This window comes from Fukomys damarensis, unplaced genomic scaffold (genome assembly GCF_012274545.1).
Source record: "Fukomys damarensis isolate Sample0158 unplaced genomic scaffold, DMR_v1.0_HiC HiC_scaffold_35, whole genome shotgun sequence".
Taxonomy (NCBI): domain Eukaryota; kingdom Metazoa; phylum Chordata; class Mammalia; order Rodentia; family Bathyergidae; genus Fukomys; species Fukomys damarensis.
In genome coordinates, this window is record NW_022900947.1 from 31,534,232 (window position 1) to 31,554,790 (window position 20,559).

General features: G+C 44.4%; 1 protein-coding gene across 3 annotated transcripts in view; it reads right to left on the reverse strand.

The window, feature by feature from the left end:
- Apbb2 (amyloid beta precursor protein binding family B member 2) overlaps positions 1 to 20,559 on the reverse strand; it is a 267,412-nt gene that overhangs the window by 30,657 nt on the left and 216,196 nt on the right. The window contains exon 1 of one of the 3 annotated variants that reach the window (XM_010625148.3): positions 4,964 to 5,041. The exons of 1 other annotated variant lie outside the window; for it this stretch is intronic. The gene's annotated coding sequence lies outside the window, so the exon portion shown is untranslated. Of the gene's footprint in view, positions 1 to 4,963; positions 5,042 to 20,559 lie in introns of those variants that run through there. One more of the 3 variants, XM_010625149.3, reaches the window with a different exon arrangement.

Sequence of the window (20,559 nt, forward strand, 5' to 3'; positions counted from 1 at the left end):
GAGTATTTTATACAGAAAAGGGGTTTAACTCATGATTTGGTGGCCAAAAGCATGGCACTGGGATGTGCTCAGCTCTCTCTTGAGGGCCTTCTGACTATACCACGACATAGTGGATAACACAGGGGGATGTATGTAAGAGGAAAGGATCACTTCAGGAGAGGTGCCGGGCTCTTATAAAAACTTGCTCTCACAGGATTTCCAGCACAAATCCCTCTGGGGCTGCTGCCCCCATGACTTACTTTCCTTGCACTAGTGCCCATGTTTCAAACTTTCACCATCTCAATACCAACATATTGGGGACCCAGCTGCCAGCACACCAGGCAGTGAACCCCTGGGGTCCTGCAAACCACACCCAAACCATAGCAACCAAGGCCAAGGAGTACAAGCCCTCCCAGCTGGGAAATTCTTCAGAACCAAAAGATAAGACTGGGAATGTGGCCCAGCAGCAGCATGTTTACCTACCAGGTACAACGCCCTAAGTTTGATCTTCTGCCCCAGAGAAAAAAACAAAACAAAAAACCCCTTTGCTCAACTGAAAGCTTGCGGGAATGCCTGGCATGTGGAAGCATCCATACAGATCTTTGCCCCAGCAATTTCATTTCAAAAAGATCGCTATGACTCTTTGAATGTTTCAAGGGGGTAGGGGGGATGCAAACAAAACTGCCAGACTCCTTGAAAACAGCATTCTCAGGTAGCTTGGCAAAAAGACACGTGCTTTGACGTGACAGAATCAGGCCAACTCTGCCCCAATTGTCAACTGTGCTCTCAGCAGCTGCTTTTCTTCTGTCACAATTATTTCAACTGTCATAATTTATTCATCCCCAGACAAGCTTACATGTTGTAGAGTAACCAGCCCAGGCTTCCAGATCAGAAAGGCTGGCAGCCCCACTCTTTCCAACCCCTTCCCATCTGTTCAAAACACTGCAGAAAAGAATATTTTCTGTACTAGTATATTTCTTGCAAAATCGAACCAAAGTTGTTTTCAAAACCAAACTTCCTTGACAAAGATGTCATATACTTTCAAGTTCATAATTCTGCAGCTAAAAGGAGGGAGCAGAGAATGCCCTCAGAAACTAAGGACAGACGGTCCTTCACTTACAGTGGTTCCACTTGACAATTTTTCGGCTCTATGATAGTGTGGAAGTTTCCACTCAGTGGACCACTGAGTGGAAACTGTACTTGGAATTTTGGTCTTTTCCCAGGCTAGCAATATGCAGAATGATACTCATACTCTCTTAGGATAGTGGGCAGCAGTGGCAAACCACAGCTCCCAATCAGCCAGGTGATCACGAGGGAAAACAGCCAACACTGCACTGCGTTGCTAAGCTAGGATGCTCAGTGGTTGGGTGTACTAAATGCATTTTCTACTCAGGATATTTTCTTTTTTTTCCTCCCTCAGATTTTTTATTAGTGCATATTGGCTGTGCACATTAATAGGTGTCATTTTGGCAGATCTGTACATGCACACAACATACTTTGATGATTTCTTCCCCTCTTTTCTCACCCTGGTTTCACATTTGGGCAGGATATTTTCAATTTACAATGGGCTTACTGAGATACAACCCCCTTGTAAGTCAAGGAGCACCTGTATTTCATTTTTCTACCTTCCACATACAGGTGACAATTTATCTAGTTCCCAAAATGCTCAGTGAACTCCCTGCAAAGTTAATGAAGGAGTCAGTTCTCTGATTTGAAATCCCCATGGAGCAAGTTTTATTTATAAGAGTATATCACTTGTCAGAGGCTACTGCAGGCAAAATAAATAACTTCAGCTGCAATTATCAATGGTTTCTTATAAAACTGAGAGAGGAAGTAGAATAATTTCATATAATTTAAGGCTTAAAATTGTCCTTTTCTTACTCTGGCCCTTAATTTTTACACCAGGAAAATGCTCAAAGTTCTGCTTGCCAGTTGAAAAGGGTAGTAAGGGGACTGAAGGGTAAAAATGTCTTGGAAAATGGGTAAATGTGCAATACGTCATTGGGTCTGCCTGCTCATTCACAGCACAGAATAAAAATTAAGACAAGGTCTTGACACAACATAAATTTAAAATGAGTGGTTTCAGCACTTAATAACTCTGTCCTTGAACACTCATTTCTTTTAATATGTATTTCCAGCAGAAATAACCAATGACTCGCTCCTGGGTCACTCCCCTTCCTGCACCTTCTACAGGCAACTCTGTAAGTTCAATGTCCACCATTTTCCTGACCCGCCTGCTTCTCTGCATGCCCTCTACTGTGTGATCTCTCCTGGTGCAGGACTGGCTAACTGGACCCCCTGCTTTCCAATATCCATTCGCCTTGAGATCCCTGAGATCTTTTTTTACTTTTTCTATGAAATTAAAGTGTACCATGGCATTCCTTTGATTACCATTCTTTAAGAGCTTCCTAGGGCAATCAAACACAAACCTTCAACTGCAGTCCAAGAGCCCTGGATGATCTTGTCATCCTCGCCTCCCCACCTCACCAACCCAGCACAGACCATGGGCCTCCTTGCTCCTAGCTCCTGCCATAGTGGCCTCCTCCTGACCCTCGAGCACGCAGAGCACTCTTCTTCCCTCAGACCTGGCTACTTGCTCCCCACAAGGCTGGCTTCCTTGAAGCTCAGTCATCCCAGCCTATACAGGGTTGCTTCCTGGTGGCCCCTTCCCACCGAGCTACTCTCTGCTGCACTTCCTGAATTGTTTTTCTGACTTACCTCCTGCTTCTCTGAATAGGGACCATGTCTGTCTCATTCTCTTGTGACTTGATAAGGTGTCTGACACACAGCAGATGCTCCATATATGCTAAAGATCAAATTAACTTATAAAAGATAACCGTCAAGATAGTCATACTTAAACCCCTCATACAGACAATGAAATATTTTCATTTACATTGATTCATCTGCTCACTCAATAACTCAATGATTTATGGAGAACATCATATGCCTATGCTAGGTATCTAAGAAATTCAAAGGTCTAAAAACTCAAAAATGTCATATTCTGTGTTCAACAGGATACTTAAAAAAGAACAAGTTATGCTGCTATTTAGTATGTGATCCCAGGATTTTGTGGAAAAGTTGGAACACTCAGATGAATAAGAAGTTATGAGTCATCAGCCTATCCTCCAAACTCATGAAAAACATGCAGAGAATAAATAAAGCCTTTCCCACTGGGCTCCAAGTCCCTTACCCTCTTATTCTCTTAACACTCCAGAGACTATGCTCACTCAGTGGAACATAATGAAATTCATTTTCTTGGGGGGCTGATCAGGAAGAAAGCTGTAGGGTGTAGCAGGACACTGCATGACTGACAGATAATACAGACGAGTATTATTATGTCTAAATAAACAATGCCACTGTTCAAACTCTTTAGAACTCAGCGCTACCCTAGACTTCTCGGAGCAGACCACCTCCAGTACAGAATGACACTGGCTTGATTACCCCCCCCCCAATTCTGTGCAGTAGGGGTGACCTGGGCTCCACCTGTGTGCATCTCCAGCCCTGTGCTCAGGTGACTTCCAGGACAGCAGCCAGCAACAACATCCTCTTGTCAACCCTCAGTGTTACCCACATTGCTGCCCAGGAGTGCTCTGGTTCAGAGCCCTGAACACGGGCCCTACACTAGCACAGTGAGTTCTAAGATGAAAGAAGTACCTGTTCTGCTTACCACTAATTCCCAGTGCCAGGGCCAGCAGGCAACAGATGCTCAGTAAATGCTTGTTAAAATCAATTATCTCCACTGTGGAATAGTTAGGACATGGCTCAAAAGCTAGAACTCTAAAACTGGCCAGTTGTTATCAAAGTGGGGTTTTCACTGCTGAGCCAAAAACCACTGCAACACTGGCTGATGCTTTGTGGGGAGACTTTTCCCATTAAGTGGGTAATTCACATTCCATTTGGAAGAACATGGCCAGAGATAACGTTTGCAAAATTACAGAGGTAGAGCTGGCTTTCTGGACCTGTTCTTCTAGCTTCTTGAGAAAGGCCGCGGGACAATTAGTAACTCCTTTCTGATAGCAAGTAACAGATCTGAACTTCAGGGAGAGAAATTACAAACTGCTTCTGTGCAGAGGAAGGCTGGAGGGGAGAGAGAGAGCTCCATGGGAACAAGGGAACAAGGCAGAAACTTCCATTCATGCTCCAGGTCAAAGCCAGGCTGCAGCTGCAGAGTTATAAAAAAGAAGGAAAAGACTAATGGGATTGCCTCCTCCTCCTACCTTCTCTCATCCAAAGCAGTAATGAAGATTCACAGCTACACATTAATCAGGGGTCGATAGACGTGCCTGGATACAGTATTGGCACATGGAAACAGATAACAGCTAGAAAAGGGACAGATTCCCTGAGAATCTAATCAAGTGTTGTAAGCAATATTTAAACTGTCACGGTTTTCTTTTCAAAAACACTACTTTTTCAACGCCAAGAGCAGGCACATGATAAGTTGGCAGTGTTTCTGCATTTTGAGAATTTTCAACATTTTCCTCATATGGAAGTTACACCAATATTCTAAAATCATGCAACTAAATTTATTTGGAAATGCAGTCTTCATGCACCAAAGGATATTGCTTTTAATTCAAATACTGTATTAACAAGACCCTGCAATATTTCTCAGTGCTGACTCAGAACATAAACGTGGACTCCCCGGGGGGCGTGTGACATGAATGCACTCCCTGACTCAATTATCACACAAGGCCCAGGGTATACTATCAGAACAGTTTCCTGCTGCACTAGTAAATTGGGATCAAAGGACGCCTCTCCCTCATTTCACACAGTCCTCACACTCTTCCCGCAGTCAGGGAGAAAGAGCCTTCCTCAGTCCTTCCACCAGCCCAGCCCACAATCAGGCGTGCAGCTAAGCGCTAACTCGGAAAGGAGGGTGCAGCCTTTGTCCCCCAGACACCCTGGGCCAACTTGCTGTGTGTAACCCGGTACCTCTGAAGACGACACCCACAAACAAAAGCACGCAGCCCCTGCCCACCTCGCTCACCTTTGTCTCCTAGCCGGGGAGGGTACGGCACCGGCAATCCTGAAGCCCTCCTCAACCCAGCAGCAGCGCGCTCCTCTTTCAAGTTCAAGCAATCACATCCCCGCCTCCCAAGGCGGGCCCGCCCCGCCCCGCCCCGCCCCGCCCCGCCCCGCCCCGCCCCGCCCCGCCCCGCCCCGCCCCGCCCCGCCCCGCCCCGCCCCGCCCCGCCCCGCCCCGCCCCGCCCCGCCCCGCCCCGCCCCGCCCCGCCCCGCCCCGCCCCGCCCCGCCCCGCCCCGCCCCGCCCCGCCCCGCCCCGCCCCGCCCCGCCCCGCCCCGCCCCGCCCCGCCCCGCCCCGCCCCGCCCCGCCCCGCCCCGCCCCGCCCCGCCCCGCCCCGCCCCGCCCCGCCCGAGCTGCCGCCGCAGCCCATTGGCTGCTGGGCCTCCACCGCCTGCTGCTCCTGCTGGCCTCCTGCTGGCCAGGTGCTCCCACTAGACACTCCAGCCAGAGTCCCAGCTGCGAGGAGCCATGAAGGACAGTAAAGAGAGGGGTGGAATCGTCCCCTTCCTGCCCACACATATGTACATTTCCCTTCTCAGATTCTCACGACTTGGAGAGTTCATTCTAACCCCACTGGGGTGAGCGGTGGGGGAGATATTGCTACCCACAGCCAGAAAGCCTTTGCAAGGCCAAGACAAAGACAAAGCAGACAGCGATCCGATCCACAGCTTGATAAACCTCACTAGCTGGATTTCAAAAGGCTGCAAAGTGTGGACAGAGCTGGAAGGAATTTCTTACCTTCCAATTGACACAAAGCACTTAACAGCAGCTCAGTTCTACACACAACTGCGATCCTTGCCTCTCTTAAAGCACCTTTAGTTTACAGTTAACTTGAAGTCAAGATCACACTCAGACACTGTCATTTCAAGCTGACAGTCCCTTCCCCATACACATGGAAGCAGGAAAGTGTCTAGCTGGCCAAGCGACAGCATTGCAAATGAATGCTAGCCAGCCACTGGCCAAAATGAGTCTGAAGGGAACAATCAAGATCCTTTGCTGATTACATTACGTGCACTGAAAGTACTCCTTTTTGTAATTGTTTCAGGGCATGAATAAGTTATATGATAGACTAATAAAGTGAAAAAGGCAGAGGACATTAGCCATGTTTTCTGCTGTTTTCAAAGTTCCACACAGTCCTTTTTACAGGAAAAGCGATAGAAAATAGGAAATACACATGGAAAAAAAATCAAGGGAGTGTGTAACTGGGAGATTTTGTCTGAGTTCGGTAATACACCCCACAGGTATTTGGGAAACTTTTTAATGTCCACATTTTAAAACAGACCCAAGCATCTATTCCCATGTTCAACAATTATGAAACACCTCCTAAGCGCTAGGCTCTGTGCCGATAATGTTAGAGTAGGCTTTTCTGGCTAACTGTTGTCTTCCTAGGGAGTGCATGGTTTCCCTCCTAGTGTACCTAAATCTACGGCCAGCAACACCTCCATTATTTACAAGTTATCTACAATGAATTACTCTGGCGACCACAAATGTTTGGAACACACCCCAGACTGGAGTGGGGCTGGGGTGGACCTGAGGCTTGGGGCTCAGCAGCCAGACCAGAATCGCCAAGCCTGGAGGTGAGCCAGTTACACAGGATTGCACCTGTCACTCCTTCCTCTCACACAGTTCTACGAAGTTTGGTTTTGTGATTCTCCACTTATAGTGGGGTGGAAGCAACAAGTCAGATGGCATAGATGCCATCCACCAGGTGCCACAGGGTGACAACACAGTGTGACAGCTGGGGATCTGCTGGTGGGGAAGTCATGTTTGACAAGTCCTGCCAATGCTACCCTGACTGCTCTCTCAACTTGTCCCCTTCTCCAACTTTAAGCCACTAGCCTGGTTCCAGCCACCACCAGGTGGTTGCAGTAGTTTGTGAACAGTCTCTTTGCTTCCCTTCGCATCCCCAAAAGGCTACATGTTCATGGCAGCCACAGAGACACCCCTTTAAAAAAATCACAAGGATGAGCACCCATGCTCTTGCTTTCAGACCCCATGGTAGCCTCCCACTGCACTGGAAATGAAGTCCACTGTTACCTTCCGGGTTTATGAGGCCTCGTGGGATGTGGTCCTTGGCTTTCTTCTCCAGCCACTGCTGCAACCATACTCTTTCCTCTTTCTCTCTACTGTTGCCTCTTCTTCTTCCCCACGGAACATTCAGGGTGACTTGCAACCTTAGAGCCTTTGCATAAACTGTTCCCTCCTCTGAAATGCCCTTCCTTCCCTGTAATGTTTACCTGGCCATCCCTCTAATCCTTAATCTCAGTCCAAATGCTGATTCCTGTGGAAAAGCTTCCTGACTAGCAGCACCCTTCTTCAGAGCATCGCAGGCTTTTCCTTCATAGTCCTTGTTGGAATTTGGCATTATATATTCAGATGATCATCCATTTATTGCTCACCTCCTTCCTTTGATGGAGAGCTTTATAAATTTACAGTAGAGCCTATTATTGTTTGTGTAGAGAACTTAGCCTTGGGCAGCGAGAAGTGGTGTTTGACTTTGGCTTTTGGAAGGCGATCTCTAAGGTCTTGGGAGGATGTGTTCACTAGGAACATGGTTGTCTGCCTCAGAGCCTTGAGTCTTACAGCACTAGCTCCATCTCTGCAGGCATGAGAGCCCCTGAACCAGTCAATCATGCCTATTGGTGGAGTCCCAGTAAAAATTCTGGACACTCAGGATCAGATGAACTTTCCTAGTCGAAAATACCCTGTGCCATTGTCACTCAGCAAAACAAAGTTATACTGTCTGCTTTTCCAGCTGCAGGCTCTACACTGGGACTGGGCTGGATTCTGCCCACGGTTGACTTTAATCTGCATCCTTCTGCTGCACCAAACCATGACCATGGCCACGAGTGTAGCAGTATTCAGTGAGTGCTGTGAGGACTTTAGCAAATTATCAAACCTGAGGTGGGCTGTTCCTTGCTCCATTTATAGCAGGAAGTATTTTCTGACACTCACTAATTATTAAATTTAGCAAGTTAATACTTTTTCTACTTTTTATTATTTATTTAGCTCGGGACCTTGCTCTTGCAAGGCAGGCAGTGGAACCACTAAGCTAAATCCCTAGCTTTTTTCTACTTTTAAAATGATCATGTAATTAGCAATAATGCTTTTACAATGTAAAGAATAAACTTCAAGATTGTAAACACCTACTTAAAAAGAAGGTCCAGATCAAATGTCATCTCTTCCAAGAGGCTGCCCCCTCCTTCGTCAGGACTTGGTAATCCTGCTTTGTGTTCCTGGTCCATGGCTCTGCTTTTGCAGCAGATGCTTTCAAAGCAGCCTGAGGCCACCAACTCCAGGGCCCTAACATCAGGCTAGTACCTACACAGGTACACACAAAAGATATTTACAGAAATGCGGGCAATTAAAAAAAAAGCTGAGTTGATAGAAAAATAGGTTTGGACATTTAGTGAGATTCTTCTAGCTATCATAGCTCATTCCCTGATACATAAGGTAGTCATTGACATAGTAACTGTTAAAAAGTGTTCTCTATTCTCTTTCTAAAACTAATAATGTTTCTTAAGATATCCACTTTATAAGCCTTTATAAAAAACTTTATGAAAATATCGAAGATCACCAATTTTTTAAGTCATCCTACTTCCTAATTAGAATGATATAATACAGTTTATTTGCATAATATATTTTTTTAAAAAAACAAGCCATTTATCTTTTTCCCATACAAACCTAATTGAAAATTCACCCAGCATACCAATAATCTATGATGGCCCCAAGTAGCACAGAAAATCAATTTCATTTCTTTCAGACCTGCATTTAAATTCGATAATAACTGCTATAATGTGCAACAGACATAATCCAATTTCAATTTGTTTGATTAGATGAATATACACATTAAACAAGAAAGTCATGGGATTGTCATAACAGTGTTCACACTCTTAACTCATTATAGAACAAAGCATTATAATTTGCTCCTGGAAAACATGTTACTAGAAAATACATAAATATGAATTGGAACTACGCTTAAATACCACCCACAAGGCCTCTATATTACCTCAGCCCAAGATAGAAGCAGCTTTGAACAAGAAGCCACTTCAAATCCTCCCCGAATCTAGGAGAAGGAAAGCCTGGCTGATTCCTTAGACAATGAAGACTATAGTTAAACATCCCTTTGTATCACACTGCACTGTCCAAGCCACATGCAGGGCAGTGGCTCTTAAATTACAGTGTACATAATAATCGTTAAAGTGAAGTTGCTGGTGTCTCAGCCCAGAGTATGGCTGAGTAGGTCTGGAACAGCCCTGCTTCTGACCAAACAAGGGCTGTGGAGGCAGGGGGCCTGTGGACTGGACATTGCGGAATCTGACTCCAGAGGAGGAGAATGGTACTGTGTGTGGTGAAGGGTGTCAAATGACAACAGAACTGCAGCCCTTTCTGCATCGCCTATCACACTCAGAGCCTATGAAGGAGGCAACTGTGCTTGCTTATTGCTGCCCAGTTTGGCACACAGCACTTATTAAATTAATTTGTAGCAAAGTGGCATGCACCCAAACTCACACCTACATGGACACCAAGAACACTCTCCAGGATACAATTCTGAAAGTCACACAGGACCCTAAGATTATCAACTGAAAAGGCAGGACATTTGGGCAGGATCCCAACTTGCCCCATGACCTTTCCAATTTCCATGTGCAAATGCATTCTCTGGGAATTGGTCAGAATGCAGATGCTGGTGCGTTAGCTCTGGGCAGAGCTTGCATTTCTAGAAGCTCCCAGGTGATGCCAGGTCTTATTTAGAGACTCCACTTTGATAGCATGAACCCAGATGCAAGTTATACAAATCATATTCTCTAACCCAACTAACAGAAAAAAAAAAAAATTCAGATCTACAATGATCCTGGACAGTCAAAGCCAAGAAATTGTGTACAAGAGTAATATTCCCAGCTTATTTGACAGAACTGGGTCCCTGATGGTACAACTGGAGGACTCTGTAACATGTATTATATTTGTACAAGAAAACCCCCACTGCCCCACAAAATCTGTCAGACACAGCAGAAGCGTGGCTTGCATTCACATCAGGATGTGACCTTTATCTAAAAGACCTCCAAGGTTTTACCATCGTATGTATCTCTTTAACATGGCCCTTACAGAAAATTCGAAATAGAAAAAATAGCCTCCTGCCCAATGGCCTAGAGATTTTCTGCTCTGCCCTGTAAAACCAAAGGCTATTTATAATAAATGTGTACAACAAAAGTCTTCGTATGTGGAAGACTTCCAAGCCCTAGGCAGGCAGCATAGCTCATTTTCTTTATGCAATATTCAGCAGACAAAACCTCCCACTAGACCAACGACTGCGGGGTGATTCTCTGGCATTCACTGGGCTACTGCATAAAGAGATTCAAGTTATTCCCCTCCCTACCTCAGCTCCCATGCCATGTTCCCAAATTGCCAGCTGGTGGGGGCCACGCTGAGCAAAAATCATTACCTTCTACCATTCAGAATCCTAACAGAACCAACACAACAGTTTCTTTGTGAAATGCTCAGCCCCCTCCCCAACCAGCCCTCTGGCTTTTCTCCCTGGGAACCAGAACTGAAAAGAAGGGCTCCTATCCTACAAGCTTAAGGATGAAGACAGAGTCACTCAGCAATGAGAAAGGAGGACAGACGGGGGAGCTGGATGTCTAGCAACTTCCACAACTACAGCTATAGAAAAACCATGTTTATGTTTCTGCACTAGAAACACAAGCTTAAACTGGTACTGAATCCATGGTTGGGAAGGAGGTGGCAGAGATAAGCAGGTAGAGGCTAGCACAGTGAAGCCAAGATAAGTGTTTTTTTGGGAAAAATAGTATTTTCCCTCATCTCCTTCCTGTTACTGGTCTGGCTTTGCTCTAATGATTTTGCCTTTTGCAAAATGCGATATAAATGGGATCGTATAGGATATGGCTTTTTGCACTTAGCATAACTGTTGATTGTATCAGGAGTTAAGCTCTTTTTATTGTTGAGAATTCCACTGCAAGAAGGCACCATAGTTTATTCATCTACTAGTGGATGGATATGTGCTTCATTCCCAGTTAGGGGCAATTGTAAATGAAGCCATTAATCAAAACATAAACACGTGAAGTTTTGAAAGTCTGAACAAATACTTTATCCAAGAAAATACTAGTTTTCATAAGCACAGGAAAGATGTTAGGAAAATATATATTAAAATCGCAAGGAGATAGCATTGCACATATTTTAGAATGCTAAACATAGCAACAAAAACCCTCAAAAGAAAAAGTTGGTAACATGCAGCACTGGCAAGGATGCTGAGTAGCTGTCCTCTCTTGCTTTGCTCCTGAGGCCGTAGTGTGATATGGCTGCCTCAAAGAGCATTTGGACAGTTCCTTAAATGTGTGGCTATCACACAACCCAGAAATCCCACGCCTAAGCATTTATTCAGGAGAAGTGAAAACAGGATGACATAAAAAAAAAAACTGTGGATATTTAGATTCATGGGTCATAACTGATTTTCCTTTTAAGAAGTGTGGGCAACTATCTTTTCATGGGTTTCCTAAAACATTTTTTGGCTCATCTCACTCTTCCACATTCACAAACCGAGGTACATCAAGTCATCTTTAAAAATAATAATTAGGAGATCACAAAATAGAACCACTTCAATTTCTCATGAACGTTGTGGTTGAGGCTGGGTCCTAAAGAAGTGCTGTTGGAGGAGCTGACCTTATTATCACTACTGCCAGTGCCAAGATGCACACAGAGAAACAAGCTGGAGTTCTGCCTGTTCTTACTGATAACCTTCTCCTGGTTCATTTTGCTTTTCCTAGGCCACCTTGTACACCCCAAGGAGATTTCAGCTATACCGGAGGACTACTGAAATTAAAGGACATGTACTTTGAACCAGTATTTTGATCCTTTAGTGTTGAAATTAAACAAAAACATCTTTTGGAGCAGGGGATGTAACTCAGTGGTGCCACGCCTGCCTGGCAAGCACAAGGTCCTGAGTTTGATCCCCGGTACCAGGGAAAAGAAACACCCCAAAACAGAAAAAAATTTTAAAAAATGTTTTATTGTTGTTAGTATCCATTTGATCTTTACAATCAACTGGAAGTGCCTAATTTGAAAGGCAGTGTCATTTTAGAACAATTCTGGCATATCATCTTCCTGCACCCATTTTTATATAAAAGATTTATTAGACAGCCATGTGACTTTTCATTTATGTCTGGTATAAGGCTGCATTTGCCTAACAATGACAAATTGAATAGCTAAGACAGATGTAATTACCCACAAAGACTAAAATACTCACTGTCTGGCCATTTGCAGAAAGTTTGATGACTCCTGATCTAGAAGAATGGTCTTTTTCAGTCATTCTATTAGCTAGTAAACACTAACACCGAGCAACATCTTCTATCTTCAAAGCATCATGTCATTATAGCACCCGATTAGCCATATCAATTTGGGTATTATTAATGACCCTTTTTACAGACAAAAGAGGCTTGGAGGGAAAGAGTGAACTGAATTATAGGGGGTGAAGCCAGAATTTGAATCTGTCTCCTTCTCCATATCATCTGCTATTTTCACAAATAAATTGATGCAACACCCCCTCCCACCAAGAGCAAGGCGATCATTTAGCAAGTGAGCCAAGATCAACCTGAATTTTCACCTGCTTAAAGGCGACACCGAGGTCACTCAACTAAAATTCCACACAAAGTTCATGTATGAGGCTCAAGTCTCTGAGATGATGTCCCCCTCTGTCCTTATTCCTGATTGCTTAACCTACCAAAAAACTCTGTTCCTTGTATCCTTTTCATATGTATCAGTTAATTGTGCTAACCATCTAGGTTTTGTAGGACCTAGAACCTAGACAATATCTGCAGCCTTCTTCAAGCAAAAGAATATAAAAATATCTTCCTTTTACAAGTTTTACAAAAACCATGTGTACCCATTTCTGGGCCTCTTCCTAAGGGTCTTGAGGGAGCCTCTAATTTTTAAACTTCTTATATTCTCCTTTGGGCTTTATTTTTCCACCTCAACGACAGGAAACTCATATATTCCAAATTGAGTTCTTAGCAAAAAGTGAAGCCTTGTAGCTGCACAGACTGTTTACTGGAATCTGTCACCTCCATCACCTCTTAAGGCTGTAAGACAGAGAACATCTATGCCTATTCTTGGCAAGCTGTCTCTTTAGCCTAGGGAAGTAGTTTTCTTTTCTTTTTTTTTGGGGGGGGGTACCAGGGATTGAACTTGGGTCCTTGCGCTTGCAAGGCAGGCCACTGAACCACTGAGCTAAATCCCTAGCCCGGGAAGTAGTTTTCAAAGTGTGGTCCAGACAGAATTAGCTTCACTTGGGAACTTGTTAGAAATGCAAGTTCTCAGGTATCAGCCCAGGCCTGCTGAGACTCAGAAACTTGGCAGACCAGGTACAGCAGGCTGTATTTTATAAAGACTTCCAGCTTAATCAGATGTGTGCTCCCATCTGAGCATTGTGGTCTGCCTGACCACAGACTCTATCTTGTCCACTCTTACGACAGTTAAGCTGGATTACTGACCTGATTAACTTCAGAGCTACCTAGAGGATTAGTAATGCACTTCTGGGTGTCTCTGGGTGGATCATGGAAGTGTGATTTTGGGTATATACCTGGTTCTGCTTCCATGAAATGAGCAACTTTATTTGGCCAAAGTCTTCCGCCACGCTTTCTGCTTGGAGCCACCCAACCAGGAAGTGAATCCTCTGAAACCATGAGCCAAATAAAACCTCTCTTTTTAAGTTGTGAGTGTCAGGCATTTCACTCAGAAATGGGAAAACTGACTAACAGAACTCCTGTAGAATATACATATATATTTTTTTTAAAAGAAAAGAGGGAAAATTATGTCATTAAAGCAAGATTTATAATTTGTTTTTAAGAATACAATAATCCAGTGGCCAATTTTAGCAGTAAGCAATCCTAATTTTAGAATTTCAGAAAAATATGGCATGTATACTGTTACGATTTATATCTAGATGTACCCCAAAGCCTCATGCACTCATAGGTGGGGCTTTTAGGAGGTGATTGGATCACAGGTATGGGAGACTGCATTAGTCCACTGATGGTTCTATATCTTGGTGTGCTGTTCAAGGTAAAGCCAGGCGGCAAGAGGAGGTCTACTGTGGGCATGGCCTGGACGGATATATCTCTCTCTTCCTCCCTTGATCACTTGCTGCTTCTTGCCTGTCATGCCATGAACTGTTTCTCCTCTCCCATGCCTGCTTTGGAGCCAGCCAACTATGGACTGAAAACCTCTACAAACTGTAAGCCAAAAATAAACTTCTTCTCCTTTAACCTGTAGATGTTAGGAATTCTGCCCTAGCAACAAGAAAGTAATTAACACATGTACTATGGCAGGCTTAACCTAAAAGAGAGAAGTAAATTCTCAAGCTCAAAGTCTATTTGGATGACTTCTGACTGCACTGATAATAAATTAAGTGAATTCATGACTTATTAATTGAATGGAAAATGTATATTTTAAAACTCCTGATATATTCAGAAGACTAAATCAGTAATTCTAAATACCAGACTGTCTTAGAAGTTGGGAGAAATTTTTCACAAGGGAGCTAAATTACTTACCTCAAGCAAAATTTCTTATTTTTAAAGAGCAGTGCTGGGCCAGATTGGTCCTTTTAACCATCAAAGTCATTTCATTACTTTAGGACCTCTAAATTTAATACCCACATTTTGTACATAGACGCTGCTTCAATTTGTCCCCACACCAGTTTTCTCAATTTACCAAAGGTATATTTAACCACTAATTAATTAATTTACAGCCTGAGCCTCACTATGTAGTTCAGGCTGGCCTTGAACTCATTATATAGCCCAGGCTGGCCTCAAACTCACAGTGATCCTTCTGCTTTAGCCTCCCAAGTACTGGGATGACAGGTGTACACCACCACACCCAGCCACTGATCAAATTTTCAGTACAGAATAACCCAGGCTGCCTCTGAGTCGATACATTTAAATTCCCACCAGAAGCAGTGATCCTTAACATTTTAGTGGGCCAGTGCAGCCATATGTTGCATAAATGTATAGTTTCCCCTTGGCTTCTTCTCATTTATAAAATACAGATAATAAAACCTGCTCCTGAAGGTTGTTGTGAGGACTGAAAAACAAAACAAACAAAAAAGCAAATCTAATTTAACTAGCACAGTGCCTGGCAAATGGCAGGTATCTAAATATGGAAGCTGATTTTCCCATGACACTTGGAGAAGCTGCTTGGAAGTCTGCCCTGAATTCTACAGTGGATACTTGCTGTATCCTGGCCCCTTTGCTGGGAAACACCACTCCACCACAACCCACACAGCAACAGTGGCCTCTCGCTGGCATTTTGTATGGGGTGGGCCTCGTACAGTTAACCAGATCAAAGTGGATGCCTCGCCTCTGCTGGGTCTCTTCCCTCAGGAATTTAGCAAGAGACTCTAATACTGTGGGAAAAGAGACGTACATGGTCATTTATTTATTTTTAATTTATTTATTTTGGTACCGGGATTGAACTCGGGTCCTTGCACTTGCAAAGCAGGCCACCGAACCGCTGAGCTAAATCCCCGGTGGTCATTTATTTATTTTTAATTTATTTATTTTGGTACCGGGATTGAACTCGGGTCCTTGCACTTGCAAAGCAGGCCACCGAACCGCTGAGCTAAATCCCCGGTGGTCATTTATTTATATATACACGTAAGAATCAGGGAAAAGAATGAAACTAAGAAAAAATAAAAGTTAGGAGTATATCTTGACACTGTAGCAGCCCCTATACTGTTTCAGGGTTCCATAAGGTAATCAAATTGTCTCTTGCTTTAAGATTGCTCAAATTGCTTTCCTTTGCTTGTGATGAACGATCTTCATGTTAGCCAGTTTCCTGTTACTACAACAAGGCATCTGACTATCGATTTATAATGAGAAATCTGGCTCACTATTCTGAAGGTTCCGGCCCATGACTGTGGTCCTCCATTGCTGGACCTGTGGTGAGGCAGCACACCATGGCAGAAGTGCACAGCAGAGCAAAACTGCTCACCCCATCCCCAAGAAGCAACAGAGACCCAGTGTCCCACTGTCCCCCTTCAAGGCACACCCTGTAGCCTAAAGACCTCCCATTAGGCCTCATCTCTTAAAAGTTCCCACCCTTCCCAATACCACTAAGTTAGAGACCCACCCTTTAACCCATAAGCCAAACCAAGGCAATCTTTCAACACCTGTAACCTCCATGGTGGTGCAGGCCCCTAAGTCTGAGGTCAGTCACAACTTTAGTAGCTTATGACACCAAAAGCATCCACTACCAGGTGGGGGGTGGGTGGGGAGGGGCTACATCCTTAGCCCATATTTAGGTGGAGACTCTGACATGTCCAAAAAGGAGAGCGGTCCTCCTGAATTGAAATTCAGCCTGTTAGACTTGAAGATTGCCACCCATCCAAAGGCTGGTCAAAGAAGAGATTCATGAAAAGAGTTTTATGCCGGGATCTCTCACCTCACAGTTGTGAGATCCTGTTTAATTCACTTCACCTCCTGAGCCTCAGTTTCCTCTAAAGTATACGAGAGAAGGAAGGCCACAGTGATAACAACAGCAATGCTTACCTAGTGAGGTGCTCAGACACACACTAACAAGAGCAGGAACCCATCGCCACTCCCAGGCTGAAGGGCCCAAGGGAGGAGCTGGGAGAACCAGGGCTCATGGGCTGAAGATGCATGGAGAAGCCACACCATTGGTGGCTTGTGCAGAGGCAGCTGGAGCTCTGAGGAAACCCAGCAGCTGCAAGTGAGGCAACCCAAAACAGAAAGGAGAGAGGTACTGTGGCTCCTCCTTCCTCCAGCGCCACCTACTGGCTGAATGCAGGCAAAGCCTAGAGGGAGTCTGCAGGGGCCAGAAGCCAGCAGTGAGGACAGGAACAGAACTGGGGCACAAACCACGTATATGCCAGACACTGTTCTCAACTCTCAACAAGAGTCACTCATCACTCTTTAGAGGGTGGTAATGTTATTATCAGATGAGCAAACTGCAAACTGAGAGGGGTAAGCAACGCGCCCAAGAACACACAGAGCTGGTTTTCAAATCTTAAATACCCACTCTACATCATTTGGTGGTGTGGCAAATAAAAACAAAAGGCTGCATTGTTGCAAACACTAAACATCTGTTGTTAAACAATGCAAATATTTTAAAGATTTAGCATTCAAACACTGCATTTAGGCTATTTACCCAAAGGAATGGACCCGGTGTTCTTGGTCATTCTGAACACTGCCTACCACAAGTAAGCTATAAACTAGGGCCCCTCCTGATTCAGAATCACTTCCTAAAAGTGGCCTTTCATTTGTAAGTTCAGTCATGAGGTTCCAGGAAAACAATTCTCTGCTACCTTTCTTCCCTCTGTTGATAATTCATCAAGAAACTACTAAATTTCAGATAGTGAATGATGGTAAATATTCAAGAATTGACCTTATTTTTTCAGTTATTTCTTTTGTATAATAATTATTCTTAGCCATTGATGCTAGGGGAAACCTGACAGTGTGAAGGCCTAAGGGAAGCACATTTCAATAACTACCTGTTGTCAGCAGTCATGCTGTGGCACGTCTATGTCATCCTACCCTACACTGGCAGACTTGACTAACAGATCACAGAGCTAGCAGATCAACAAGCCCAGTGTTGGTCCTGCAGTTCTTCACAAGTCTGTTCCATAAGCTCGTTATGTCATTATGCCAGAGATGGCACTGCCTACCCTGTACGAGCCACGCTGGAAAAGGACAAAAATGTTCTAAATATAAGACAAGTGTCCAGAGACTGCTTCATGAACAAACTAGACCAGAATTTTAGATCCTGAAGGCAGATAATGAAGATACTAAGAAATCACCAAAACTCTTGAGAAAAAAGTGGCTCTTACATTTCTTGGTTTGTACCTTTTATTAATTACCTTGCCAATTATACAATTATTTATTTTTTCTTCATAGCCTTATTACCTAGAAAGATTTATTAACTAAAAGATTTGTCACTAAACACCTTGGATTCAAGGAATACTAATATTTATTGGAATTCTATATACTCTTGGAAGAATGTGAGGTCAACGAGTGCACCAGTCGGCTCAGCGTCCGCGTGCATCTGCTGAGATGGAGCAGACTGGATATGCTCTGTGACATTAGGCTCCAGTTCAAACTGCAGAGTGAAAAAAACACAAGTGTCTGAAGACTTAAAACATCACATCAAGCTATACATCATTTTGGGAGAAGACACAGTTCTCTGGCAACAAGCTGTTCACCCATGAAATGAAACAACCTTCTAGGAAAGGATGATAAATTATTTCATAAACACTGTATGTTTTTAACTTCACTGGGAGAAATTAATGGAGGAGGGACACAGCAGCCTCAGGGGCTACAGCCTCTGCCTCCGACCACTGTGCCCCACTGTGGGCCAACGTTGGGGAGGCTGCGTACGGCAGTGCGTTGAGGTGCAGGATCTCTACAGAGGAATCATTAATTCCCAGTTGCCTGTGTCAGGCCCCCTTCCATTTATAATCTCAAAAGTCAGCTGCATGTAAGTTCTAAAGCTTCTGTCTCCAGCCAGAAGACACCGAGGCACAACAGGTATAAATTTCCCGGAGTTATGTGGCCAGGGAGAGGAGGATCTCAGAATTCACCTGGATTGCATCTGACTCTGGAGATCCTTCCAGAAGACCACATCATCTGCACCACTCAGAGGGAGAGAGAGCCAGGTGCAGGGGACAGAGGAGCAGGGCAGGCGAGAAATAACGTGGGGAACAGCAGGGGGAGCAGCAGGGGTCCCCACCATGCTAACTGTAGCAGGCTTAACAAGGACCCCAAAAAGACCAGTCCTTACCCTGGAAGCTCCAAGCACTACCGACTGGGAAAAAGGGTCACTGGGGATGGAGGTGACTAAGTTAAGGCTTTTGATATGAGGATTCTCCAAGTGGGCAGTGAGCCCAGTTCTGAGTGTCCCAACAGTCACAGAGAGATAAGCAGCTGGAGGTGCAGACAGCAGTGTGGAGATGGACACAGAGACCAAGGACACCAGTAGCAAGCAGCAGCTGAAGGGGACCCCCTGCTGCTTCAGAGGGCTGCAACCCTGCCATCCCGGACTCTGCCCAGGGAGGCTGGTGTGGAACATCTGGCCTCCAGACTGTGCGCGAATACCTTCCTGCAGTTTACGATAATGTCTGTGGTCACTGGTTACGGCAGCTACAGGACAGGAATACACTGAGTTGTTGAACACAAGCTGTGAGTTGCTGCCAGGAGCCCTCAGTTTCCCTGGGACTCACATTCAGGAGGCATAGCCCTGTCCTAGCCAGAGATTTGCAACTCCTTTCCTGAAGCCTCCTTTGCCCTTCCTTAGTATGGTTATCAGCAGAAAATGGGTGCCCACATTTTAACAATGAAATCAGTAGTTAGAATTCAAGGTTTCACATAGAGCTCAACCATTTTTTTTTTTGTTGTTGTTTGTTTTTTGAGACAGGGTCTTGCTATGTAGTTCAGGCTGGCCTTGAAATGAGGATGATCCTCTTGCCTCAGCCTCTCGAATGCTGGAATTAAAGGTATGCACCACCACAACTGGCTTTCAACCACTTTTTGTGCAAAACTGAGCAAGCCATGTAACATTTGGGGTCTCAAACTGGTTTTCTCATCTTAATATGTGCTAAGTTCTTGAAAGGACCAAAGGGAGATCATATATGTAGTCCCTTAGGAAGTTCTAAAGAATATCATACTATATACACAGTTCTGACTATTCGCCTTATACTTTCCCCTTAATATAATTGTAAGTATTTTTAATCATCTAATATACAGGTAATATTACATTCAATCATATCCAAGGAAAGATAAAACATGCTGCCTATCAGGAATTCACAGTCTAACTGAGGAGACATACACACTTGCACTGTTAAGCGACAATAAAGGGCTGAAAAGAGTGGGCATTATTAAAATATACAAAACTGCAGAGATGAAAGACCTCACAGGGTATGGTGTAGCACAAATATCCAATCCCTTCCCAGGGAAAGGGTATATTTTCTCACCTCTCAAAGTCAAGCTTGCTCATACATCTTGCTTTGGCCAATGAAAGGTGAGCGAAAGTGGAATGTGTCATCCATTGCCAGGCAGGAGTTTTACATATGGTTGGCAACACTCCAGTCTAGAATGTGACTATACCATTTGTTTGGACACAGAATGAAGACAATTAGCATGAAAGTTGTGTCTCTGGCCAAACTACACTAGACACTGAGCAGAAAAGGAGTTGTTTTAGGTTGGGTTAGGGTTACAAGCTGGCCCATGCTGACTGACAGAAAGGCTAGCAGAACACGTGGGGCTGGGACTAAGTCATAAGGACAGTGACGTCATGGAACCTGTGCGCAGGACTTAACAGTTACATTACAAAGTGCTTCCCAGGACTCAAGGGCCCGTATAATCACTTGACTGTTCTATTTAGTACATCCCATGAGGTCAGGGACCAGGAAGTTCTCATTTATGCCTGAACCTAGGGCTAAGCACAGTGGCTGACACAGGATCAGGATGAAGTAGACACCAAATGCATCCTCAGGGAGGCAGACAGGACTGTGACAGAGGAAAGAGAAGGAATTCCAGCTT